Source organism: Patagioenas fasciata, chromosome 10 (assembly GCF_037038585.1).
Source record: "Patagioenas fasciata isolate bPatFas1 chromosome 10, bPatFas1.hap1, whole genome shotgun sequence".
Classification (NCBI taxonomy): domain Eukaryota; kingdom Metazoa; phylum Chordata; class Aves; order Columbiformes; family Columbidae; genus Patagioenas; species Patagioenas fasciata.
Window position 1 is genome coordinate 4229514 of NC_092529.1, and position 27689 is coordinate 4257202.

Here is a 27689-nt window from a genome sequence, read left to right on the forward strand (position 1 = left end):
TTCTCCCTCTTACGCAGCAAATCACATACTGCTTTGTAACCAGCAGTTAATAAAAAGAAGCCAAATGATCGTTCTTTACAAGACTCTTATTACAGCCCATGCAAGACTTTTCCCTTGCACGAATAGCCTGTAGGAATTTAGCCACCGTGAGTTAATTCAGGATAGGTTTTAACTCCTGGGCTCAATCTAAAACCAAATCAAACACAAAGGAATACACCTTTCGTATCGTGCTCTTCCAGAAGGAGAAAGTTCTAGGAATACAGAAGCCCAAAACACCGGAAGGTTTTATTTGTACTGGTCTGTATGAAGCCAGTTATTATCCTATCAATTGTTTGTGTAGCCGCTGTTTACACAAGTGGAAGATGGCACAGAAGCACGCGTACCAGCAGTCTGCGTTTTCTGATGAGGCCCCTCGATGACGGAAGCCGGAGCGGGGAGCCCGGCTATTGTTGGGGTGTCCCCTGGGCAGCTCGTGCTGGTGTTAGAAGGGACGGGATTTGCCCCCTGCAATGTGGAAGAGCTTTAGGGGTGCGCTGCATTTAGATGGGGTCAGTTGGGCATGGCCGTTTCTCTCCAGCCGTGCCCAGGGACGGCTCTGGTTCGCTGCCCGATGCCTGGGGGTAGTTGCTCATGGAGAGAGGGGTCTTTGGTTTTGCAGTTTGGCTGCAATAAGAGCAGGAGAACCTATCGCTCCCTGACACCCTCCTCTAATGTTTGCAAAGGGTGTAATTGTGGTATCCCACCCAGCTTTTGCTCAGGCTTTAGAGGAGAGCAAGCAGATGGAAATCGGGTTTCGGCTACATTCACCTCCTTGAAATCACTCCTAAGAGAATTACTTACCAGGTAGCGTAAGCCTGGGTATAGTACTCCGGACCATAACGAATCATGAGATTGCTGACAGAGACCTGACCTCAACTGTGTGCAGAGGGAAAAAGGATGGTTTTGCAATCAATTTGCTGTCTAACCAGTTGCCAAGGTGGAGACTTTAACAGCATGGATGATACTGTCCCTTCTTAACTCAAATCCTGCCGGCCACATTTCACACCATCTGGAGTTTGTGCAGAGCCCGCTTTGGGAAGCTGGCCAATAAAGAATTACAACTATCTAATCTTGCCTTGATAAAAGTGTGAATAACCATTTCAGAGTCCGACTGGAAAACTACCACAAGCTGTCAATGCGCCTGAGGTGGTGACTGAGAGGGCACCTGATGACACTCTGAACAGCGCGTCTCGGGAGATGAACCGGACTTGGCTCGTACCAGACACGGAGCTGCAAACAGTCAGATTTTCATCAACCAAAACAAAGGGCACAATGAGAATGTAACTGCTGAGCTTGGGGGAGGTGACACCCCCATCCACACCGATCCCCATGGCAACCAAAGCACTTTTTTGAGGGGCTGGGACTGTGTTTTTACAGCGGTTGCTCCAGAGCCACTATCTTTTAAGCCTCTGCAGCAGTCTCTGCTGGAAACCTTTGGTTTCACACTTTCAGTTGTTTCTCAGATGGGATGAGAGTTGGTCTGGCCTTTGGTTTCCAGTATTGCAGGGTTCCTAGCGGTGAATTTTTTTTCTCCCACCTTGATTGCCACGTAGCTTTCCCCACATTGCATGTGGCAAATTGGATTATTTCACTGTAATGGGCACTAAAAATTGTAAATGGCAGCTTTTGCCACTCACTGGTGCCTGGGAGACAAGGTAATTTCTTTAGCAGTGTTCATGGCTTGACATAGATTTGCTTCTTAGCATCACCTTAGAAAGAATCCCAAGACTCACCAACATGAGCATGTGTGTTACCACCTCTGAATTCTCCTTGCGCTGTGCTTTATCGTTGCTTATCCTGGTGCATCAGAGATGTTTTCTATGTCCATCATGTTTCTTCTTTCAGTCTGACTGCTGTAGGGTCTGAAGGTTAACTACAGAAACCTGTGTCAATCTGTCTGAATAAGAAACCTGCACCTCATGCTGCTCACAGAACAACTCTGCTTTATTTTTATTATTATTGTTTCAAGGAATGTTCCCAGAATAGGCACAATTTGAGGCAAACCAGAATGATTCTCATGAACAAACAGGTGCCTTTATGCTGCTTTGCAGCACTGAGGAACATTGTTCTGTGGCCTTTTTGCACATACTCACAGGTAAAAGCAGTGGGAGTAACTTGCCCTAAAATCCCAAAAGCAAAAGCTGGCCAAGCCTGGCTCAATCTCTATGCAAGTGTTTCATTTTCTCTGTAATTCTCCCATAGCCCATTGCAGGCGCTGCTGCTGGATCCGTGTTGTGAAAAGGTCTCCAAGCAGGGCTGGCTGTTCCTCGCTGGTTAGGTGAAGGGTTTTTCCCTGTTGTTACTGGCATTGAGCTGTATGGTCGCTTCCAAGGCAGGCTGCTCCATACAGAAGAAGTAATGGGAGCTGTGGATCAGTGTGAGGGGCTTGTTGTCACTTAAGTGCTGGAAAAGGACCATTGCTGGGGGTAAATCTCTTAGGTCCAGCCCACCTAAGCAAGTCTGGTTTCTGCTTTGTGCTTGGAGTTGGTGTTTTGTATGCCTGGACATTGCTGTGGGGTGAGGTGCAGGGACACTGACAGGATTAAATCACTGATTTCAGCATTATTTTGCGCCACTCTCATTTTTATTTCTAGCCCTGTGGCCTGTTGGAGTCACCTTTTAGACAGTAATTTTACTAGGATGGGGACCCGACTTTTACAAACCTCATCCTTTGTTTCAAACCAGAACGAACTCCAGTTTTGCTGGTTCAGGTCAGTGGAGCCACATCCCTAAATCGTGAGGAATCAGGAGAACAGCCCCTGGAGCACGTTTTCTCTGCAGTACCTTGCACAAAAGCAGGACTTACAAAGTAATTTGGATGAAGTTTCCTGAGTGGTTATCATCAAGTCACGCACTGATGGGCTGGTGGTTTAAATCCATTGTAAAGCTGGGACTTGAGAGGAAACAGTCCCAGTATCACTGGCTGGGGCTCTTAATATCATCACTTAATACCCAAACACCAGTGGGAAACTCCTTAGCTCCTTTATGAAAGAGTGTGCAGAGCCACGACCATCATTTAAATCACCCATTTTGGGTTTCTCTGTGCTTCAGAAAAGAGCAGTTTGCATGCATCGCCCGGAGAAAGAAGATGAGCCCTGATATGCCATTCAAAACCATTGTTTTGGCCTTTATGGTCCCAGCTGTAGGCAAGGGCTGGGGTGAAACATGTCGTGGGAAGGCAGATAACACAAACATGAAAGCAGCACAAAACATGAGAGCCTATAAATAGCAGGAAATGAACAATACTGTGATAAAATCCATAAGACAATAAAGACCAATGTGGCAGAGACCGTTTCCCCCCCACCCTTCTCCAGAGTTTCTCCTGTTTCCCAAAGCTGCAGAGATCATCTGACTGCTCTGTGGTAAAGTCCAGTCAGCTCAGCACCAACTCAAGTTCTTGGAGCCGTACACAAAGTATTTCAAAACCCTGCTCCTTTTTCTTTCTTGATGTCCTGCCATGGCTGTTGTGGTATTTTAAACCATTCCCAACTCACCAGCTTGTCAGAGCAAGGAGACAAGAGGGAAGAGGAAGGGGGGAAAAAAGCCCTATGGAGATTTAGAGTCATTAACAGCCTTTATAGGGTTTCAGACATTTTTGTGGTAATTCTTTGGAAAGGACACATCCATGATGAGCTGGGGTTTATTTTGCCACTGGCATAAGAAATGAGACTGTTTCCAAGAAAATGTTTGCTGTTTACCAAGAGGAGGGCAAATGTAACTAGAAAATGGCAATGGATGTGAAATAGGCACCTTGTTTAAATTTCGGGTAACTACAGCTCCTTACCTGGCCCCACCAAAGTGGGTCAGGAACCAAGCAAGTCTCTGGTGGCTCCTCCATAGAGTGGGCACTGCAGAGCTGCCTCCCTTCTCTGGCAGCAGCAACTGAAGACGGTTAATTAACCTGAGAGATATCCATCACTCATAAGCCTGGATCTCGGAGGAACATGTCCTGTCAGGAGGTAACCGCTCCATGGGCCTACAATGTCATGGGAACAGCTCACAAGTACGCCTTGCTGTTTTGGACTGTAAACTTCTCTAGAGACCAGATTTTGCTGAGTATTTCTGCAGGAGCCTGTGCTATGGTGCCCTAGTTTCTGAACCGAATCTTCAAATGGGGTAACGCTGACTTACGTGAAAGGAGTTAGGCTGATTTATGGCAATGGAGGCTTGAGACCTTATTGCAGGGAACAAGAGGATTATACTGGCTTCAGAGTTAATGTCAGAGCTGGGACTGCAACACAGGAATTACTGGGCAGGTCTCTCAATTGCTTCTGTTAACTTAAAAGAGGGAGTTGTGCTGAGGAAAACCTCCAAGAATATCCGATTTAATGGCAAATCCACCATTTTTTTTTTTCCATGACTGGTTCTAAGATGCTTGCCTACTCATGAACGTGGCTTTTTGTGCTCAAACAATGGAGCTGCTCCCTCCTGGCCATCCAATCCTCTTACCAGGACCCCACCAGGGAGATGCAAGGACAAGTTCGGAGGTGACACAAAGAGCGAGGTGCGTTATGCAACAGGCGACCGCTTTGGTTCACGGGGATCAGAGGTGACAGCAAGGATTTGGGAGGTCCAACTGAAAGGTTGGCTGGGCACCTCTAGTGCTACATCACACTCCATCGTGAGGCATGGCAAACAAACGGGGGATTTATGTTCCTCTACAGCTGAGCCTGGCTTTCTGAGCACATGGGAGCACGTCCCACACTATGCTCTTCAGCTTTGTGTCCCTTCATGCTTCATTTTGCCATTTCCAACTCTGTTTTGTGGGGGCAGAAAGCCTCAGAGGATCTCCCTTCAACCCCATGGACTGCTTCTTCCATCTGAGGCCATATTTTGATCCTAATTAACGTTTAGTTTTCTCCTGTAGGGTAGTGGGGCAGATATTCCTGTTCCACTTCTTTATTTTGGACAGACAAGAACATTTTGAGCAGGGAGATGAAGCAAATCAGCCAGTTCTTATCTTCTGACTCCCGCTCAGTGCTTTAACCCTCATCCACCGTCTTTCCTGGACACTGCAATGTTTGTAAGGGGTCCTGGTGGTCTGGTTTATGAAATTCTGCTTGTTCTGCCTTTCTTCATCATTAGCCCACAAGGCAGCTCGTGTGCTTTTCTGTATCCAACCTTTCTTTCTGCCTTTTTTTTTTTCACGTTTCCAGAAGGACTTGTTCCTTAGAACAGATGAACCACACACTGAGAAAACGAACAGGCCAGATTGCCTAGTGCTCAGCACCCACCACTGAGGACAGATTTTCCGGAGATCTCAGTTTCCAAGGAGGCATCTAAATAAGTGGCAGATACTCAAAAGTGGAAACGTGCCCACTTATTTTGGTGCTCAACTAGTGCTACGGCTGCTTTGAAAAACTCGCTCTGCTATGGCTGTTCTCCTCTTATGCTACAAGACCTCCAAATCTTCCTCTTTTATACCCTGTTTATGTCCCTCTGCCACGCTCATCCTTGTGCCGTGCTCCATCCTATAGGTCCCAACTGGTCTCCTCCTGTGTGTTGCTGTGTCCTTCTGCTGTCGTTGAAAGGTCAGGACATACATACACTCACATTTCCTTTGAGAGGTCCATCAGGGATAATGCCCCCAAATGCAGAACATATGTGCAACATAAATTAATTGTTAAAGCTAATGCTGATTGAAGTTTGGTAATTCAGCCTGCAGGATATACCATATGTTTGAAGTGTATTGTCCAAGTTTAGATGTTAAACTCCCAAGGGCAGGGACCACTCCTTCCTCTGTGTTTACATAGCATCAATAAGACCAACAGTGCCTGGGTCTGAAATACATTAACCTCAGCCAATGCATTGTTAAGTTTCATAATGACTAGTTAACATTAAAGCACAATGGATAAAATATATAGACAAAGACATATTTTGGCAGAGATTTTTGTGATGTTTTCGGTGCCAGATTCCTACCCAAGTAAATGGTCACTGGTCATCTGAATCACTGACATGGTCTTGGAAAACTCACCCTTCATGTTGCATCATCCCAGTTTTCCCTTTTTTGACAATTGACACTAAGCCATGGACCACTGTTTAGGACAACTTAGAGCCCACCTAAGTGAAAAGCCTGGAATAGGAAGGGATCTAAATGAGATGCCAAACAGTGAACTCTGGGAATCACAGACCCAGGGTGTAGATGAGCAAAGGAAATAAAAAGGTTTTGAATGCAAGAACTTAATGCCATTTCTTATTATTTACCTCATTAATTTGTAGTCCCCAGAAACCACACTCAAAGGTTACTGTGCACAGGCCCTCCAGCGAGAGGATAAGAGAACTGTAGAAGTAAATCCAAACCCTGTCTGAACTGACAGGCTGTTTTTCAGAGCTAGTTATGCAACATGTTAGTACCTCTAGGTATAGGACCACTGGGATTTAAACTTGTACAGCAGATGGTCCGTGCATCATTGCTGGAATGCGCCCGCTGACCCCAGGGCAGAGCCTGAATGGACTTCAAAAGAGAGACTGAGCATGCTTCAAAGTGTTATTGTTTAAATGTTCCACTAAATGGGGACTCCGGAACAAAATATCTAGCTGAGGTCAGTCTGAAAAATGTCAACACACATAATGAGAAAACAGTGTGTTGTGTGAGAAAGAATATTTAATAGGGGTATTCTGGCTATTTTGAGTTGAAAAAAAACACTTTTATCATGTGTGTCAGCAGGTTGTCATCATCTAAGTGTCTTTCCTCATCAGCTGGGAGCTTCATTTGCTTCTGTTGGAAAGAGCAAGGTCTGTAGGTGAAGCTCATAAAAGCCTTCAGAAAGTGTGGTTTGTCCACAGGCAGGTACGCTGGGAGAACCGTCAACCCGAGTTATGGCGAAGGTGTGTTCCATACAGCACTGACTTATCCTCAACAGCCTCCCTCCAGCTCATTTCAGAGGAAAGCTTGTAAGGACCCCATGTTTGGTTCAAGAGCATGATCCTGTGATTCATAATCGTGTGCTGTGTTGTGTTCTGTTCCTCCAAAGTCCTTAATGCCCACACATGGCATATTCTTTCATCAGTGCAATCCATGAGTTTTGGCTTTTCCTCGCTCTATTCAGGGGGAATTTCAGTAGGGAAAGGATTGGGTTAGTGTTCAAATCAACAGGATTAATATTATGAAGGAATATTTCTTCTGCAAGTCAAGCTTACAAGACCAAGCCTTGAGTAGGAAATTTGAGATTTGGCCTTTGATTTGCTGGTCTGGCTGGGCTGCATCTTAGCTGTTGTAAATATGAACAGCCCAGTAGTTTTTCTTCGAGAAAATATTTTCCATGGTGGCCACTGGCAATTCGACATGGGTGGCTGAAAAATAATTTCCTTTGCTGGAAGCTAACAGCACCAACCTGAACTTTCCCAGCGCCTCGTCCTGCTGGAGCTTGCCTCCGTCTTGATGGAGACACCTTACAATAACACGCACATTAAAAGCAAACCCTCCCTGCAAACGTAATAATGATCCAGTGCCAGGAAGAGAAAACAAGCCCTGTGTTAAATAAAGAGGAGGCTTGTTCCTTTCACATATCAATAGTCAATGAGATCAACCGACTTGTTACGCTGGGGTGACAAAAAAGCCACCAGGCAAAGTAAATGGCTGAAGGAGACCTGTAGGGAAGTGAGGTGTCCTGAAAGAAAATAACTTGGGCCTGTTTGTAGTCTCTGTATCTTTGCGGCTTGTTGTAACTGACACAAAACTTGAATAGCAATCAGTTTAAGTGATTCAAAAATAGCATTCACTCCCTTCCCGGAGTCCCCGTTACACTCGGGATCACTACTCAGCTGTTAGCTGTGGACCAGATTAAGCAAAAACTGCCAAACCGTACCTAACTGAGTAGGAGTTCAGCAAAGCTTTTAGGCTTATGCTTATCTTCAGTGTATGCTTAACTTCAGCAAGTATAGAAACTCTTTGTTAAATAAGACTTTTAGACCTGCAGAGAGCTGATAAAAGCATCATTCAGAGTTTCACCTTTTTTATTGTGTTTGCGGAGTGCTACAAATAGCTGATACTCCATGCGTAGGTTGTTGCAAGTATTCAATGGTCGAGATTCAAAGCGTGTCAGTAAGTTAAAGGTGACCTGTTACCTCAGTGTTCCTAAAGCAGAGGAGTTACAACACATTTCTGATTAACATCATTGGTTTTAGGAATCCTGGTTCCGTGGAAATAATGTCACTCCAGACCAGATGCACTCTGCAGACTCTCCAAACTCGAGCTTGTTAAACTGTTCATGAAGAATAAAAAGCATGAGTCAAGATGAAGTGAATTTATTTTAAAAATCCAGACAAAACTTTGCACAACAGGGAAATAAACTCCAGTAAACTGAAGGAAAAGATATTACATCCATTACTCAGCTCACATTTTTTTACTCAAGTATAATAGGACTATAAACATTTTCTGTCAACAGCTTACAAAGAAACTTGTTCTGAAAGTGATGCATGGTGAGAACTTGCATCTAAATTGGGTACATCTAAATTAGACTCTGAATAGAGAACATTCCCAAAGGTGACTTTTGGTTAGAGCTACTCAAGTAATGCAAAAAAGGGTTCACAAATATTGAAAGAGAAAACACCCCCCAAACCTCACAGGAGTCCTCCCTCCTTATGTTTATTGTGCAGGAGTATTTGGGGGACAACATGTTTATTTGGGTTTGCACTTTGCGGGCAAGCGGCCCCCGGTTCTTGCAGAAATAAACGCTATTTGGTATTCTCCTCTTAGGGTGCAAAACGTGGCCAAGTGTTTTGCTGGACAAGGAAGGACTTGTAGATGCACTGGGTGAGGCCTATAATATTTCAGTTCTCGGCTTTAGTAGGTGGCAGAGATTCTTTAAATTCTCTTGCTCATTTACATTAAGCAAACAAACAGAATTCCCAAACCGCGAAGCCCACAAATTATGTATATAGCTAGTCTATGTAATCACAAGTTTCCTTTATGGTTACTTTTATCTTCCCTCTCTCTCAAGCTTTCCTCTGCCTGTATTGCTGCTTGTCTTTCTTAAGCCCCACATTCTACGAACATTTATGCGCATGATTTACTTTATGCTTTTAAGCAGTTGCAGAGAGTTCAATAGGTGTTAAATAGATGATGAACTAGAACACAATAGAATGGCGTATCTGCACAGATCGGACTGAACCGAGCGAAGCTGCAGCTGGACAGAAAGTTCAGCACACGGGTAAGAGTTTGCAGGCCCCGGTTTTATGATCCCCCAGAAATTACATTTGTGTTTGTGCAGCACCTGGCACAGAGGGACTTTGAATCTGAGTGGGATCCCCAGATCCCAACATGCTGTAGGTAATGAACTGCTATAGGGACTATAATTAGGCACTGAACAGCAAGTACTCAAAGTTCAAGAAGCCTCTAGCACAGGGTTTTGCCGGTACATCTGCTGGCGTTTGCATCCGTAGATGGGTCATTCAAACGCTGCCTGTTTTGGGAATGCTAAAAGGTTCCCACCGCCCATCAGCTGCTACCTGACCTCTTTAAAATAAACTTGTTTTAATGGGCATGTGCCTGGATCACCAAAGAGACTATCAAATTTGGCACCGTGCTGCAGGGGGAAAGCCAAGCCTGGGTGAGAGTCCCTACTCTCAGATACCCGATCATCAGGTCAAAGTTGTGGCACGGTGACACGGGGCAACGAGCCCCTTGCCTGCCCAGTGGTTAAATCATCATTATTCCAGACATTTGTCACACACCATTATACAGGGGTACGCCTAACATCAGCTAAAGAAAAGGTGAATGACTGCAAGCACTCTGTCAGGGCTTTAGCGGATATTCAGCAGCGACAGCCGCGTGCCAGGCGAGGGGCCCAGCCAGCAGCTGGCAAGGCTTGTTTTGTGTTGCTTTGTGAACACAGACTATGCAAATGTATTCAAAGGATGTTCTAGAGGCAAATTGGTTGGAGCTAAATTTGCCCAGATGCTCTTGAGTCTGCTTATTAGAGCCCTTAGCTAGAAAATTAGCTGGAACTGATGAGTTGAATCAGAGCTGACTTTGGGATCTTTGCATATTAAGAAAACCACAACCGGATTAAATGTGTGTATGTCTGTGTAGCATGGAAATTCAGCTCTGATGCCTCCTCTCGCTACTCCCAAGATGAGGGCTTCACAATGCTAAATCTGTGGGAAGCTCCTGTAGAGGACCAAGCAACTATTTTGCCTTGAGTTTTTAAGTTAAGAAAAAATTTAAAAGATAGTTTTCTCTTTCATCATTTGATTTTTGTACCTGCATTTCGTTTTGTCTGCGGAAACACTCCTTGGCAGCAAGCTCACACCTTCCCTCTCCTGTTATATGTTCCATTACCAAAGGTGAATAATCAAGACAAATATGAAGAGAGAAGTATGTACTCGTTTACTGAGATAATGAACATGAAAGATGAAATCACCTCAATCCTGAATAAAAACAACTGCTTGAGGACCCTGTTATAGAATCACAGAATCATTTTGGTTCAAAGATAGATACCCTCAAGGTGATTGAGTCCAAACGTAGCAAGAGACACTGGAAGGTGGCGAGATGTGTTGTGTTGATAGCAGTGGTACTTTTGCTTCCCTGGACTTCTTCCCCTTACAATGGCAACTGTTGAAACCTTTCTTTCACCTGAGCATTGACATTCTACTCTAATGAAAGAAAACTGTCTTGAGCAGTGGCTTAAGCCGGTTTCTCCAAGCCAACTGGTGGAGCATATCTGCTCGGCCACAGGGCATTTTCACAGATTGACCGTACGTTTGTCCCATTTTGTGGCCATCTCTGCAATCGTTGGGAGAGCTCCAGGGCAGCGACTCTGCCATGTCCCTGCCTGCTCACCCTAGGCCAGATATTCGCTTGGATCAGCCTTGTCCGTACGGCAGCTGCACCGTGTCTGACCCCCGCCTGGGTGTACAAAGGTGGGAAAAGGCTGGGCCGTTTCCTGCGCTTAAACAACCCAGCACTGTTAGCTCAGGAACAATTGATCCTCTGGTGTTTATACTGTCTTTGTCTGGATAAACTGTATGGATACAGTCCCAACACAGTGGCTAGGAGATTTTCTTGCTGATTTTCGTGGTGCCGGCATTTCACCCTCAATGTGTATTTTAGGCATACGTGTCTTGATTCAATTTCTTAAGCCTCTTAAAACTGCATTGAGGTTATGCTTGGATTTCTTCTTTATTATAGTACTTGTCTTTTGCTGAGGAAACCAAAATTTGGCACAGTTTTATAATGCGTGGTCTTCTTGGTGCCCTACAGAAGATAAATGTCACCTCTCTGTGTGACACATTAAGTGATCCCTTTGCATAGTCTCCTCAAGTATCCCCAAAGAATTTGACACCAAGGATGTCCCAAGAGATTGGCCTCCCAATGCCACCATCCAGGATTGGAGCACTCAGCTCAATGGAAAACTCAAAATACTGTTGAGATACTCAGTATCTTGCACTTCACAGAACCCAGATGCATTTTCCACACTCCAGCTATAATGTAAGGAACTTGGGTCAGATCACAGAGTTTATCTTCTTTCAGCCTCCAGCTTTTCTAATTGTGTTGCGATGATTAGTCTCCAGCTGTGAGGAAATACAGAAAGCTTCTTATTCAGTAAGTTTTCAATAATCCTAAAGAACCTACTTCCTCCTTCCCCAGAATGGCACAGCCTGTGTTCCTTCAGGAACATCTTCCTAAATAACACCAGACGCTGAAAGTACCTTTCCAGCCCCATATAGCACTTATAGTACAGTTGCACTGATATTCAGTTCAACATGTTTACCATTTCCTTCTGGATTCTTCCTCACCTAATTCTTTATGGTGTGTTAGCTCAGCTAAGAGGGGAGGGGGTCCTGTAGAGGTGAGACTGTCTTGTGCTGAAGGGAGAGATGGATCTATTTGGATTTTTTGCTTGCCTTTGCATTCGATTTGTACGTCATCCTGGGACTGTGTGCAATTTTTTGGCCTGAGAAACATCTGGAAAAAGTGTTCAGTAAAAACTACAGATTTAAAATAAAAACAAAAATAAGCCCTACCAAACAAACCCCTGTATTCGTCCCCAGAGCTTAATGACTAAATGATGATGGCATAGAAGGTTCCGGGGTTTATCCATCCTCAAACATCCTTTTCTTCCTCAATGACACTTATACTCCTGAGAAGAAGTCAGAGCTGGTCAGATCGAGCCTTGGCATCTTTCAGTGGATTATTCCTAAAATAAAGAGGCTTTTCCAAGCCTGGTGGTTTCAGATGTTGTGATCGGTGTTTATTCATTTGTCCTCTCTTTCCATGGAACTGGCAATGGCTGCTGTTTCTGTATCCAATACCACTGTTATGTCTGTTCCTCTAATCTAGCTACTTATATGGTCTCCACCGTCGTAATGTTTGAGCACATCCCAAGAATTAACAAAATACTCCTAGAACAATAACAAACTCTCTCATTTTTCCTTCCCAGCCTGACCTTGAGTTTTTGTGCCTGTATGTGTGTGAGGAAAAGCTGAATTGAAGAAATGGGTCCTACCTTCAGCTGTGAAACCAGACGGGGAAGGGCTGGCCCGGAGAGGCCACTCCAGTGACCAGGGCTCTGCCAGAACGAGATGTGCTGGCCCTGGTTTTCCTGGTCCTTGGCCCCTGCCTCAGGAGTGTTTGCTATGATTCTTGGAATCCAGCAAGCGGTGAAAGTTATGAGGAGCAGAGGGTAGACGTGGGTTTTTATTTTGACGAGGAAAACCAGTATTTCTGCCTAGAGATGAGTTACCCTGAGGAAGTCTATTTATTTTGGCCATGTTTGGATCAAGATCAGCATTTCTATGTGTTTCTTCTCCATCTTTTTCTGGGGATTGTTGTATACTGTTCCTGTGGACACTAGAGTCACCCATGACAAAGTTTATCCTGCAAATTCAGCCTCTGTTCTAGATGGCTTTCCCTCTAGAAGGCCGTGACTACTTTTTAATGGCTTGTTGGGAGCCTGGTCTTATCTGCTCCCTATGGCCCAGTTGTGGTGCTCTGGACCCACAGCCCTGGGGAAGGAAAGCCTGATGAACCTTTGGGTCCATCAGCTTTGGGCTGTATCTGTGGAGATGAGATGGGCTAGATCTGTGGTGAAGGTTTAAGGGCATTAACTCCTACCTGAATAAGAACAAGCTGAAGCTCTTGCCATGTGTTCTGAATCCAAGAGGAGCAAATGGAAGAATTACCAATGTATAAAAATATAAGTAAACACATGCCAATGTTAATTGGAGGAACGTGTCCTTCCCACTGACCTTAGCCCGTGTGACGGTACCTCTGCTGGAAGGGACACGAGCCCTTGATTTCTCGTCTGTAATCAACAGACAAAAACCTCATTTCCAGCTGAGGGATTAAACTGCACGTGAGGAAATGATTGCGTGCGTACTTGACACACCTTTTTTTAGACCTGGATCAGCGAAGAGAAGTGTCGTTATGTCTCATATTTGGGCTGGAAACTGAGCAGTTTGCGTACTTGCAGGAATGAGATACAGTTGTCTCAGAAGTTTTTGTTGGCAATGGGACAGGCAGCTGTCAACGCTTCAGTCTAGAAGTAGATGCAGCTTATTAGGACAGTTGGATATCATCAGATTAGCTGGGCTTGGAGATAGGGTGAGACAGGAAAACATATGACAAGAACTGGCATCGCAAACCCGTCCCCTTCAGAAATACTACCTCAAAACCAAGGAATGCTGTGGTCCATCAGAGCCAATATCAATAGAATATATCCTGATTTAAGGGCAGACTTGCCAAGTATTTCAGCATGCGTTTCAGTGCCCCTGGTACACATAAAAGTTATGGCATCAGTTCTAGATTAGTTACTGGGGCTCTGTTAATGATGTTCCTGGCATAACACTCCTTGCAAACACATACTTTGGAGGAGTTCCCATGCATATTTTATTATCCACCAGAGCTGTGGTGGCAAGCTGTGTGAAATCTATCCAGAAAACTGGAAAAAATCAACATTGGAGGGAAAAAAAACTACAAAACCCAATCAAAGATGGCAAAGCCTTTCTTGTGTAGACCTAAAACAAGGTGGCTGGCTTTGTAAAAGTCATGGAGGACAGAGTTTTGGACTTTGTTTCAATACTCCTAGATGACTGTCTGAAATACACTGTTCAGTTTTGGTATCAGAAACATGCTTGCAGACTGGAAACAATTCAAAGATGAATGGCAGCAAAAGCAACAGCAAGAAATACCTGAGTGGCAGCAGGGACTAGTTTTGAATAAAGCTTAAATAGACTTGGATTGGTGACAGACAAAGGTAGCCAAGGTCCTCAACAACACTCCACGTGTATTTGGAAAATGTAAATGGCAGCAGGCAGATGAAGTGTTTGTGCATTGCTGTGATTTGTTTCTTTTGTTCAAAACCTTTTTGTTCTGAGCACGCTTCTCTTTTCAGAGCTTGAGCCTTAGCTTTGCAACCCAAGCAGCAGGGATAGAATCACAGAATCACCTGGTGTTTCTTTAGGTGTTTTCATGAGATGAAGCCCAAATGGTTTACAAGGGTAAATTAAAGGACCTTCATGGTAAAAAACTTGAAAAAAAGAAAAAGGAAGAAAGGAGGAGGAGGATTAATTTATTTCTCCCAAAATGTGGTTGGCTCTGGAGTTAAAGAAAACAGGACCTGGGTTGTCCAGTGGATGAGATCCTTCTCCCTTTACATTACAAAGTCACAAGGGATTTGTTACCCACTCTCAGTTCATATCTGAGGACACTGTGAGCAAAGAACAGAACAGTTCCCAGTCATCAAGCGCGCACTGCGACAAGCAGCACCAGGACTAGATATTTTATCAAAATACAGGTGAGGAATAAAAGAGACAGAACTGCAATTTCCTTGGAGGGTATTAGGCTTCATCATCTCAACTGCTGCCTCCATTCTTAACCATGAGGATGTGCAGTTTGAGTTGGAGGTTATTTCTGTGCTGAGCGTCACCCCTGCTTGCTCAGGACTGAGTGGAGGTTGCCAGAGCAACATCAAAACCACTTCCTATGGAGCGTGGACGTGCTGTGCAGCCTCCCAGGACTGCACCCGCAGCAGAAGTGATGAAACTGCAGGGAGGAAACACAACGCAAAGGACTAAGAGGTGTGGAAACCATAAACGGGGATGTAACTTCAACCACTTCTTAGTCAACACTAAGGGAAAATAGGAGTGTGGTGGCCTTATATTTAAAAATCTATTCATTTGTTGAGGCAACTTTTATTCTGTTAGTAATCAAGAGGAGACTGCTTTATAAAGCAAAGGAATGATTTTGTTTTAATTTGAACAACTCCCTTAAAATACTATTTATGTGCACACTGGGCCTGTGTGACTTTGTTTGAAGTCTTATGCTTGTATTCACCATTCATTTAGCTTTCATTAGTGCCAAAATCTGAAATGCGAGGGCATATGCAAAACCTGCTGGGTGATTTGCAAAATCTTTCAGTGTTGGAAATTTTTCTAATGATGAAATATTTTATTAATCGCTTCTATTTTATCTGATTACTGGCTATTGTCACATGAATTCTAAGGGCTTTGCAACAAGGAAGATCTGCACTCCTTAAATTGTAATTGTGGATACACTAAAATACTGTGTAAAAACCAGTATTCATTATCATTCAGACCATTCTCAGTTTCAAACAAACCTTCCATGAGACTTTAGCCAAGAAAAAGACAAGGGATTCACATCTGGGCTGTTTACTAATAAAGCCCCAAGCATTTCCGTGGAATTTGATTTACTCCTCAGTTGTACTGGTATGATCCTGGGAAGGAAAGTTGAAGATCTGCTTGACCTGGAGTATCTTTTCCAATACACTTCCTACCGGATTCTGTTAATTGGGATTGCTTGAGCAGTGTTCCTGCTCAAAGTGTTCCCAGTGCTTTGGTGTCCAGCTCGGTTGTTGCATGTCCTTGGCTGTAACGATAATACAGCAGCTTCTGCTAGTTTCCCCTCATATTCTCAGAACCATTCAGATTTTGGTATATGCCAAACGAATCATAAAAACATGGACCGGGAGTCTGGGGCCGTTATTTCTGTGAGCAGTGTTGGTGAAATTCCCCCTGGAATATTGTAGCTGGTTAAAATATCACCTTGCCTAGAAAGCCTTGGCAGACTGAGAGGAAGAGGAAACATCAGAGAGCTTGAGAGACTCACCTATAATGGAAGATAGAAGAATGGCTTTTGAACCAAAAGACAAGCAGTGATTTTGACATGAGCACCAACACAAAGGTCACTGTTTATACAGAAACATGGGAAAGATCTCATTTACATTATAGCTGAGCCAAGGGGTGTGATTACTGTATGTGTATCCCCTGGTTTATTTACAACATGGCCAAAATGATGTGTTGTGTAGTTGTGATCCTACCAGGTCAGAGTCCCACTTGAGCCATTGACTTAAACTGGTTGTTGTCACCAAAGCTCCCTGGCCACAGCACTTCCCTGGGCAGCACCCAAAGGGGGGCAGGTGTCTTGTAACCACCTCCCCTGACCCAACAACACTCACAGGGAAGAGTTGGGCTAATGGTGTGGAATCGATGAGAAGAAAATGCCCTTTGACTGCTAGAAAAATTCCAGCAGCACGACCTGTTAGGCAGGCAGGCAGGTACCCACAACAGACCCACTGCCAACAGCTGGGCTGCGTTTAAAACCGGGTTGTGCAAAATCTTAGAGACAATGCAGGATGGAGCACAGGTAGGGAGCCAGCTGGCCGGTGAGATGCTGGAGATCTGCAGAGATCTCCGTGGGTCTGAGGCTTCTCTTCCATCTCTGGTTTCTGCCCTCCTGACGTTTGGGTGCATTGCTGCCCTGCCATGTGATTTGTTTTATAACCCAGAGGGGACAGCTGAATTCCTTCTACAGCAACAATATTTTTTGTGGTGCCAATGGCATGACCTTTATTCATGACAAACAAAGCACAAATGGGGAAAGCAGGGTGGAGCGCCATCAGAAATGTGATGTAAACAGCTAGAAAGACGTGGCTGCGCTCCTCCAAAGCCATTTCCCACCAGGTGAGAGTCAGAGCAACACCGCAGAGATCCTATCTGATATTTAGTTAAGCTAATTGCCTATACCTAAAAGTAAGGTCTAAGGAAAAATGACAAACTGAACTTTCACTCAGATTGGACAACAACATCAACAACAACAATAGCTTCCAAAGGTTTTGATGGAAACAAGCTCCCATTCCAGGTGTCTGCTGACATTTTTTCAAAAGCCAGCCGCTTTTCTAGTATTCATGAAAGTAACATGAGCAATTCAGCAGGAGGAGAGCTCCTGTTTTGTTGTGGAAACAGTCTCTGCAGTACCCTTGAAAATTCATCCTGGGGCAAGTTTGAAATAATTCATGCTTTTGCTCTTACAAAAATATCTTCATGTTTGGACCAAACAGCTGTGATGCTGCTGGAGAGCGGCAGGAATAGAACCTGGATTCTAAACCTGTGTCTGACTGGGAGAACTGGGAGCTTGGTCTCCAAGGAGGAAAGTGAAAATCAGGCAGCAAGATTTGCAAAGCTGCCAGGAGCTCCAGGGTGGCACGAATTCAGCTTGAGGGATAAAAGAGAGCATGGAGGGCATCCCAAACCCGCTTCGGCTGCTCCACAGATTGCTGGGATGTGCCTCCCGAGGAAATGTGGGAGCATGAGGACAAATTTTCACACTTGCCTCCATGAAATGATCTTTTGAGGTCCCTTCCAATCCAACGAGCTCAACAGGCAAACATTCAGGAGTGAAAATAAGAAAACCTGAGGTCTTTGGCTGATAGGCACTGTAAAATTGCTCAATGCTACAGGCAGCCTGTGACAGACTGTGCACAATATAATAACTGTTTGTGGGCCATTTAACAATCAGCAAGTGATAAGATTGGGATTTGATACAAATCAGAGATGACTAGCACCGGCCAAACAGATTTAGAGGCACAAATCTGGAATTCTTGTGTTTTGCGCTGAGCCTCTTCCATCCCCCCCACTCTTACGCATTCTCCTGTGTAGAGACAACGGAGCGGGATTGCTCTGGCTGCTGACACAGGCAGCAGCTGCTCTGCAAAGATGCAGCACTGGGTTGGTATTGCTCTTCGCTTTCTTGATCACAGGACCAGTAGTGGATACCTGGCAGGGAAAACATGCCCGGTTTGGGGGCAGTCCCAGCTGAATGCTTAGTTACCAGGCTGGAAGGATGCTGGTGTGATCTCCTGTGTTGGTGGATCTCAGGGAGGCAGAGTCCCATCATTGCTGGCTTGCCTTGTCTTTGACACAACAGCTGCAGGGCCAAGCAGGGCAAAGGGGCTCCTGTGCACCCCCAAAACTGAGCCCAAGGTAGCTGAGAGTCCTGGGTAGGTTGGGGGAGGCCTTACAAGCTCACGTTGTCTATTGCTTTACATTAATGCAGCTTTGTGATTGCACACTACTTTGCTCGGATGGGCATTTAAAATAGTGTTAGTAAACGTTATTAGCCACATGTGAAGGGAAGATCAGATGTATCAGATGTCTTCTTTTTTTTTCTTTTTTAAGGAACAGTAAATAACCCACAATTTTCAGAAACAGAAGTGTTTCTAAAACCAGGAAGGAGCCAAACGCAAAGTGGTGACTGCTCCTGAATCCCAGGTTGTGTCCATCAGTCCTGTCAACTCTCCTTATCTCTGGCTGGGTGTATAGAGAGGAGAAACGTGGTGGTGATCTGCTGGGCCTCCAGGATGAAGGCTGGGAATGCCACGTGCATGTGCGTGCATGGGCCAGGCAGGGTGAGGCTGCCAGTGCATGAGTTTTGGGGCATTTTTGTCTCCTTAGCATCCCCTTTGTTCCAGCTGCTCTTCTTCCTAAATGGCTCAGTCCTTCAGGTGGTGGGGAGGAAACGCCTTGTAAAAATACCGTTGTCAGGGCCGCTTCTGAACAACACAGCAGGTACACATGCTGTTAACACACAGGGACAGGCACGAAAACTCCCTAAAATTCTGCCTTTCTCAGAACAACACCAAGTGAGTCACCCTGGCCCCGGGCCAGGACAGCAGCTCACTGCTCAGGAAGCACCTGGGTAAAACTTTCCAAAACCTGGATGTGCCCAGGTTGGGAGATAAGAATCAGGTATCCCGAAAGAGAAGTGCAGGGGTGCCGCATTGAATATTGCTGGATTTATTTTAGGCAGCGGAGATTCTGGCTGGAAGATCACTTGAGAGCATGCCAAAGGCCCAGAAAAGGTAACTGCTTAGGGGAGGCTCAAGGTCACCCGAGCCTGCCAGCCGCTCCTCGGTGACATTGCTGCCCCACGGAGCAACGCGCTGCCGCGGAGGGGGAAGCCAAGGCATCCTCCTGGGAGCAGGTGGGCAATGTGTAAAGTGTTTGTGCCCAGCGGATGGCGGACGCGGACGTGCCAGCAGCTGTGTGGGACACCACAGTGGGGGAGCCCACTGGTTGCTGTAGTTTTAGTCGGTGTTTATTTCAGATGAAATTGTGGCCCGAACGGTTGATTTTTCTTAGTTTAAATCATATATCAATAAGGTATCAAACAGAAATCAAAACAGGGCCTGTGCTTTTGGCACATTCCCCATCACGTGAACCTACCGGTGATGGAGCCGGTTTACAAGCCAAACGCAAAGACAACTAAAACCCACAGGTCTCCTTGAAGAGAGACCTCCCAATGGCTTTAAATTCTAGGAAGAATGTGATTTTAATGCTACGGGTGGTCCTTTCCTTACATCAACCTAATTCCATACGAATGTGAGGCATGTCTGGTTCCTAAAGCCAGGGGCAAACCCAGAGGAACCAACCAGCCTGGAACCCAAGTGGTCACGCTGGCTTTTGGACACAGTGGTGTGGCCCAAGTTAATTGCTGGTCTGCTACCTGGAAAGAAAAAACACTCACACATCCAAAGGTTTTCGCTGGGATTTTCAAAAGCTTATGAGCGATTTGAAGTCAGTGAAAGGAACATACTATAGAATGAAAAATATAGGTATTATTAAAGAATGTCTCCAAACTGAAACCCAGCCAGTCGAGTGGATGCTGCTCGGTGGCTCTGCCGGCCAAAGCGCAGCTCCCACTGGCTCTGCCTCCCCTGGCACCGGATGCGGGCGGTTTCGTTTGGCATTTGGACTGGTAGCCTAGAAAATCGAAGCCCTGTGTCTTTAAGTTTATATTACATGTTTGCTTCCCCGTTTTGTGAATTAAAGTCATGTAACTGGATGAGCAGTTACTGGATAGCTTGCAGGGTTCAACTGAAATTTTCTGGTTTTTCTGGATGCTCAAACATTTGATGTCCTTTCTCTCTCTGTGGACAGTGCATTAATTCGCCTGGCTAGAAACTCTATCTGTCTGAACTGTTAAAAGGAGGCATTGGGGAATGGTTCTGTTTCTTAGAGTATTTTCTCTTAGTGTTGGCCTACACCTGCCAATGTAATTTGTCAGAATAAACTAGGTACTTTAAAATCATTTTTTATACACTCTTGGTAAGTGTTTCACCATCACTTTGAGAGGGAAGGGAGCAGAGGGACCCATAAGCAAATAAAAAGAAATATGAGCATGTATGAATTCACTCGAGTGATCACTCTTCTTCCTCTTCGGTGAGTTTAATCCATTGGCTTGTCCGATCAGTCATGTAAGTTGAGAGGGCTCGGCCGCATCAGTGAGCTCACACCACAGATTTCTGGTCTATTTTCCACTGCGCTGTCACCCGGGATGTGGTCAGGCCAAGCCTGCCCAGCTCGGTGACCAGTTCCAAATGGAAATGGAAGGTGTTCTGCACGGCAGCCCCTGACCCTGCTGACCGTTCATATCTTTTCAGAGTGGGTCTGCCACAACTCCTCCCCCATCTCCTCGCCTACACCTCCTCTGGCTTCCCAGCTTTCATATCCTCTTTGCAGGACCCGTGTAGCCATCTCGGCTCTGCAGGAGCTGCTCTGCTCCTGGGGCCAAGGAAACCTCTCTGCAGGCCACGCAGCAGCACAATATTTAGCTGCAACACGACAGGTGTGTTATTAGCAGGGAAAGAGGCGCGTTCAAAATGTGCATCATCTCCACGCACACCTTGTACTACTGGAGTAGCGCTAGCAGAGGACTTTGCCAAGCGAACGCTGAGCTGCAGGGACTTGAAGCTTTACTTTCAGGACTGAAAATGTGAAGTCTGGCCGTGTGCAAGGACATGCCAACATAAGCAGGATTTACTCTGGTCCGCGGGCAAAGCTCTGAGCAGCTCAGCGGAGCACAGAGGTGCTCCCGTCCTGAGAGAGTGAACATCACCTGAGCCCAACAGCGCAAACCCCAAACCGTTCTGCATCGCGTCAGATAATGACTCCAGAATTAGATCCAACAAGATGACTTTTTTATTGTTGTTATTTCCATCAAGTGCATTCAGAGGCTTAGCCTTTTCAGGGCTTGTGTCTTGGTTACTAACACAAGCATTTGCCTTCTTCTGGAAAATTGAATTCATGTGATAAAGAGGAACTTTAAAATCAAATTCTGATGAAGAACTTCTGGTATGAGTGCTCTTCTGAAATACAGAAGTGGAAAATGCAGATTATGGGGTAGAAAAATGTTTTGTGGGGTTTTTTTGCATATTTTATATGATTGAGCCAACATTAAAAAAATCCATCACCTGTTGATCTTGGTTCATTTTCAGAAAATTTAGGTAGGAATCACAAGATTTGATAAGAACTGTTATGTAATAGTTCAGGCAAAAAAAATGATTAAAAGAGATAAGTTACCATACATCCAGTACTAGGTAAGCAGATTAAAAAGAAGAATACTGGAAAGTACAATAAGTGGATTTACTAATGCCACACAAAGTAAAAAGATGAGCATGAATTTGAATCGTTGCACAGAGCAAGTGCTGCAGGATTTCCCTCGGGGAACAATCCTCGATTGGCAAAGCGTGGTCAAACACAACAAACCAATCTTTATTGCGTTCAATTGTTGTGATTGTGTTTAAAAGTTCGAAGACGTCAATTTTAGCATGTGGAATGCAGTTGTGAAAGAAAACGGGTTTCCGGAATTTTTGGTGATTGTCTAAAATCCACACACATACTGGTTATTTTAATTTAAGGAAAAAGGATTTTGTTTCTTTATCCTGTTACATAACATTGGATCTATTTTCCCTTCAACACACAAGTATGTTTATCATTAATCTTAAAGGGAAACAGTCATCTTTCAAAATCCTTTCTGAATTTTTTCTCTCTTTTTTTTTTAAGTTCAATCCCAAATAACTGGATATGAATTGAAGATGAAAGCACTTTTTAATTTTTTAAATTAGATTACTTTAACCTCATTTATGCACAGTTCTTGTCCTGCTCTTCCCAACAGTAACAGCCTAGAAAACAACCCCTTTTTTTTAGAAGTTACTTCAAAAATGCAAAACATACGGTTCATACGGCATCCAGCAGGAGACCGAGTACCTGTTATTGGGTTTTAGCTCATTTTTATGAAGCTGGCTGGGTTTCAGTTTGGAGACATTCTTTAATAATACCTATATTTTTCATTCTATAGTATGTTCCTTTCACTGACTTCAAATCGCTCATAAGCTCTTGAAAATCCCAGCGAAAACCTTTGGATATGTGAGTGTTTTTTCTTTCCAGGTAGCAGACCAGCAATTAACTTGGGCCACACCACTGTGTTCAAAAGCCAGCGTGACCACCTGGGTTCCAGGCTGGTTGGTTCCTCTGGGTTTGCCCCTGGCTTTAGGAACCAGACATGCCTCACATTCATATGGAATTAGGTTGATGTAAGGAAAGGACCACCGGTAGCATTAAAATCACATTCTTCCTAGAATTTAAAGCCATTGGGAGGTCTCTCTTCAAGGAGACCTGTGGGTTTTAGTTGTCTTTGCGTTTGGCTTGTAAACCGGCTCCATCACCGGTAGGTTCACGTGATGGGGAATGTGCCAAAAACACAGGCCCTGTTTTGATTTCTGTTTGATATCTTATTGATATATGATTTAAACTAAGAAAAATCAACCGTTCAGGCCACAATTTCATCTGAAATAAACACCGACTAAAACTACAGCAACTTAGTGGATTGCGTGGATTAGTGAAATATCCTGTACGTAACAGCAATAGCAACAGTCCTATTCCCCGGTTTAGTAATGCTTAAAATCTGCAATCCAGAGTCACTGCGTGATGTGCAAATCCCTCACAAAATCTGCCTCTCTTTTTCAAGCTGAGGATCCTTTGCCATACAGGGGAAGCCCAAAGGTTACCCCATATCGCTTGGTGTAGGAGATTAGAGTTTGGAGAGTCGCTAATGTGATGAACTTATTCAAACCATCTTTTTGCCATTCTCACTTATACCCATCTTTACAGACAGTGCTGTCCACTTGTCCCCTAGATTTCTGCTGGACTTTGTGCCTGGATAAATTTTGCCTTTTTGATTTTAATGTTTAAATCTAAAATCTCCACAATCCCTGCAAAACCTTCTCCTTGTTCGTGCCCTGCCTTGGACCTGAGTACTGAAATGTCGTATTCCCTTTGGCAGCCACACATTGGAAACAAGCAAGTTTTTTGTCCTGAAAAAGGAAGAAGTATTAAATCCATTTCTATTTTAAAATGCATGAGAACTTGCTGATGTGCATATTTTAGATCCTGGTGTGATACTTCTCCCCCCAGCCACCTCACCGGATAGAAATCAGATCTAACTCTGCCATTTGCTGGCGTTAATACGCATCCACCTGCAAAATGAGGCACTCGCATCCCTGCCCCTCCAGAGCTCTTCCACAGGGTACAAACACAGTGAATCTTCCCTGACTTTCTTGCCTTCTCAGTAGATTTCCACACGTTGTAGCCAAGCTGGGGATTTGGCCCAGTGTCTTTTTTAAACCCTGTGACCCAGACACGGAGATTAAAAAAGAGCTATGTTATTGGATTAAACAGATACAAGAGGTGCTCACTGTATCAGCACCCAACACCTTAAAACTCCAGAGAGCAGCTCAGCATGTTAATGGTGAAAACAGTCTCTAGAAGGAGAGAAAAAGCAATAGAAGGTGATTTCTAACCCGTGCCTTGGGCTGGGGGGCAAAAACCTGCCGCTCTGCCTGGTCTGCAGAGCAGCCACAGGGGCATTATATTCTGCTTTCTATAGCATCATAATATTGGATACATTCAAGATCTGGGATACAAGTAATATGAACTTACCTGTAACCAGGGTGATTTTGGCCTGTCTTGGTTAAGTTTGGGTTAATGCCTTTATGGTGCGGTTTTTAAGGGGTCAGGCTTGATTACACTCCGAATGGCACCAGCGCTCATTGAAATGAATAGAACTGCAGAAGTAAAACTACTAATAGATTAAAGCCAGACCTATAGGAAAAGGATAGTAATTTCAGGCACCATTTATATGCCTAATATCATACACATGCTTATGCTTTGTAATTTGGGCTCTAACTTGTGATTTCAGTTACATAAGGAGCCAGAGGCATTAGTGCTCCCACAGCTGGTGGCAGAGTTCCCCCAAATATCCATCAGGCACATTCTCAGTAGCTGTGCTGTCTCATAATGAAACAGCAGACAGCGATGTACGTATTGATGACACAGAAGAACTAATTACTATTATTATTATTATTATTTCACTTATTCTAGGTACTGTTTACATGCCTCTGACTTCAAAACAGCTTTGGCTGTTGCTTTTTTCCCCAAAATGTATTTTTTTTTTCCAAACACAGGGAGCAACCATGTGCTTTTTGTGTGGCTGACTTTTAATGAGTGAGAAGCAACAGAAGACAGAAAATGCAGGCTTTGATTCCTCTAGAGAGCTTGAGCAAAATATTCCGCTGCTGTCAGTGGTACAGCTGTGCTGGCAGGATCCTTAGCACAGACCAGGCTCCAGCCACTGCTTAGATTTCACCGACGCGACCGCCGGTTCCTAACCTGCATCCAGGCATCCGCGCTGCGACTGAACAAGTGGCTGTGCCGGTGAGAAATGTTTTGCTTTGTTCCCTAGGGTGGCCAGAGCCACCTGTGTTTGTGGTGAAGTCCCACAAAATTCTAGCTGCCTTCAGCAAAAGATGCCTCCCAATCTGAAGCTGCAGCACACGAGAAACCTGACCCAGAAGATGTAGGTGGCAGCGTGCGCTACATCATGTTACTAGTTTAAACCAGGCTGTTTAGTGGAGATGTGTCTTCAATTAGCTGCATATATCCCATACCTGCATGTATTTTTCAGTTAAAAACCTATTCACTTTGCAAATCAGCTCAGCTACTGGAAAAATCACAGTGTGCACTGGAGTAAGGCAAAATGACTGTGGCAAGCTGTATCGGGCACGCTGCGCTGCCAGCACCGAGTGTGCGGGAGGGGTGCAGCTCTCTTTGCTTTTGCATGAACCAGCTGAGGAAATCAGCCCTTTCTAGAGACCCCCTGGGCGCTGCTGTGATTGAATTTGATCCCCCGGCAGCCTATGATGGGCTCCAAAGGTGCGTCGACCAGTGTCTGCCGCCCTAGTTTATGGTGTAGGAAGGCAGGGTCTTACTTGTACCTGGGAAAGCCCAGGAGAGCAAGACCACTGGGACTGTTCACTCTTCTGTGGTCCATCTTCACTGTTCCCTGTGCAAGGTTAGCACCGTGGGACTTCTGCGAAACACAGATGGCCCAAAAATCTCCTTTTCCCTGCTGCTCTGTCCCCCACAATGCAAACAAGTATTTTGTGGTACAGAGCATCTTACTAAGTCTTCAACAGGGGTTGTATGAAAATGCCTAGCGAGTCTGTATGCTGCTTTAACCTTTCATTAACAGAGCTAGAGGAGATGTGGGTAGGAGAGCAAAGACATGTATGAGTCTTATACCCATTTGCCTGTAGGAGAAAAACCACCGGCTTTCAGTGCAATGAAACCCAAAGCCGAACAAAACGCTGCCCTGCTCATTCCTGCTGCCGATCGCCCCGGCCGCACTTTGTTCTCCGGGGCTGAGCGGTGCCGGGAGCTGCTCTTTTGGGAGGAGACGGAGAAGTGCGGAGACATCCCGATCTCCCACGCACCTGCCAAGCCACGCTGCTTTGTATTCCCTCCTCCTGCAGGAGCCGGTTGCCGAGACCGAACGCCCCAAAAGCCTTAATGAGCGACACCGGGGACAGAGCCCGAGCTCCCGCCGCCTTCGCGGGGCTGGGAAAGTGGCCGCGGAGGAGCAAAGCCGAGGCCGGGGCGCAGGGACGGGAGCGCCGGTGACAGCACCATGAGATGCTTTGTCTGCGAGTGGGGCGCTCTTTGTGTAAAGACAAAAAATAATAAGTTGTTTTTCTTTTTTTTAAATATGTATATGTATGAAGTGAGGAGAGCCGCGGCAGGCAGCCCTCCGCTCCGCTCCCCGCCCCAGCGCTGCCCGGGCCAGCTCGGGGGCGGCCCCGCTCCCCCCGGGGGAAGGAGGGCGGCCCGGGGCGGCCCCCCCGGCGGCAGCGGCCGCTGCCCCGCACCCGCTCGCCCCTCCCCACCGCCCCGCGGCCGCCTGCCAGCCCGGGCTCCGCCGCCGTGTCTGCGGCATGGCCCCTCCTCCCCCACACCCCTTCCTTTAGGCTCCCCCCTCCCCAGCAAAGAAGAGGCCGTGCCGGTGTTTTTCCACTCAGCAGGATGGGTGATGCTCAAAGCTCCCTCATTAGACAACAGACACGAGAGGTCAGGAAGAAAGCGCTTATAAATTACCGTTTCCTCCCGCTCGGCGCTGCTAGTCGCGCCGCACCGCTCCGCCGGACGCGCCGCAGGGGCGCAGCGGCGCGCAGGCACCGCGGGCAGCGGACACAGGTACCGGCGCGTCCCGGGCGGGCGGGCGGGGAGCGGGGCTGCTCCTGCTCCGGCTGCTCCCGCCTCTGCTGCGGCGGCGGGGCTGGCGCGGATCGCACCTCGCATCGAGCCCCGCTGCCGCGGCGAACAAAGGGGCGGCCGCTCCGCGCCCGGCGGAGCCGAACCGAGCCGGGCCGGGGGCGGCGGCGCCTTCCCTTTGTCCGCGCTGCCTCGGGTGCGCTTTCCCTCCCCCCCTCTATTTTTTATTTATCCATTCATTCTTCTTCCAACCTCCCTCAGCTGTCTCGTTACCCGCGCGGGTTTTTTTCTCCCCAAGGGGTTACTTTCATTTCCACCCCCCCCTTCCCGCACCTTGCGTTAACTTTTTTTCGTGATAACAGTTTATAGCAATTACCCACTTGCTGGCGGCCCTCCAGCGCATCTGCGGAGCACGCTGCTCTCCCCGGCTATTTTTGCCCGTTTTCTCTCGCCTCCCCACCCCGCCCCGCTGTATTTTTTCTGGCTGTCGTGCGCTAACCTCAAGTGAAGAGGCTGGTACGGGCAATGCTGCATCTGATGTTAATGGGCCTACCTGGTTGGTAATACCGCTGGATGCTTCTTCCTTTTATCCCCCTCGTTTTCCTTTTATTTTGTTGATCCTTGGCATGCTGAAATCAAAGTTGTGATTGGAGCTTGGAAGAAGAACGCAGGGACTGCACAGGGCAGGTTACCGAGGTCAGTTTGGTGCAAAGGGGTCCTAATTCTGGGTTTGTCTCGGTAACTTGGATCCATAATTCACCCGTTGGCTTTAAGGTAATGAATGCCCATCTCTGCCTGATATTGTAACAGGCGGCATGTGGGAGGACTTGCAAGGTTTCCATATAAGAACATGGGAGAATTTATTTCACGCTGGTGAAGAAATGTGCAGAGTATGTGTTATTTATGAAATGAAAGGCAAGCTGTGTTTCTCTTAGGCAACTCTGAGAATGACAAAACTTTGTATTTAGAGATTGTGAAAGCCGATTTCTGCTCTTTAGTAAGAGGTACGTTTAAAGGAAAGCACT

At 45.8% G+C, this 27689-nt stretch overlaps 1 protein-coding gene and 1 long non-coding RNA gene across 10 annotated transcripts in view; one reads left to right on the forward strand and one right to left on the reverse strand.

The window, feature by feature from the left end:
• Positions 1-8309: 8309 nt before the first annotated feature.
• Positions 8310-27455, reverse strand: LOC139828756 (uncharacterized). Its single transcript, XR_011740671.1, has 3 exons — positions 27218-27455; positions 13371-13520; positions 8310-11553 (listed from the first exon to the last, which is right to left on the reverse strand). It is a non-coding gene; the product is annotated as an uncharacterized lncRNA (long non-coding RNA).
• SLC6A6 (solute carrier family 6 member 6) overlaps positions 26455-27689 on the forward strand; it is a 57409-nt gene continuing 56174 nt past the window's right edge. For 5 of the 9 annotated variants that reach the window (XM_065845429.2, XM_065845430.2, XM_065845434.2 and 2 more), the window contains exon 1: positions 26455-26646. The gene's annotated coding sequence lies outside the window, so the exon portion shown is untranslated. Of the gene's footprint in view, positions 26647-27343; positions 27361-27689 lie in introns of those variants that run through there. The other 4 variants (XM_071812936.1, XM_071812938.1, XM_071812941.1 and 1 more) reach the window with 3 other exon arrangements.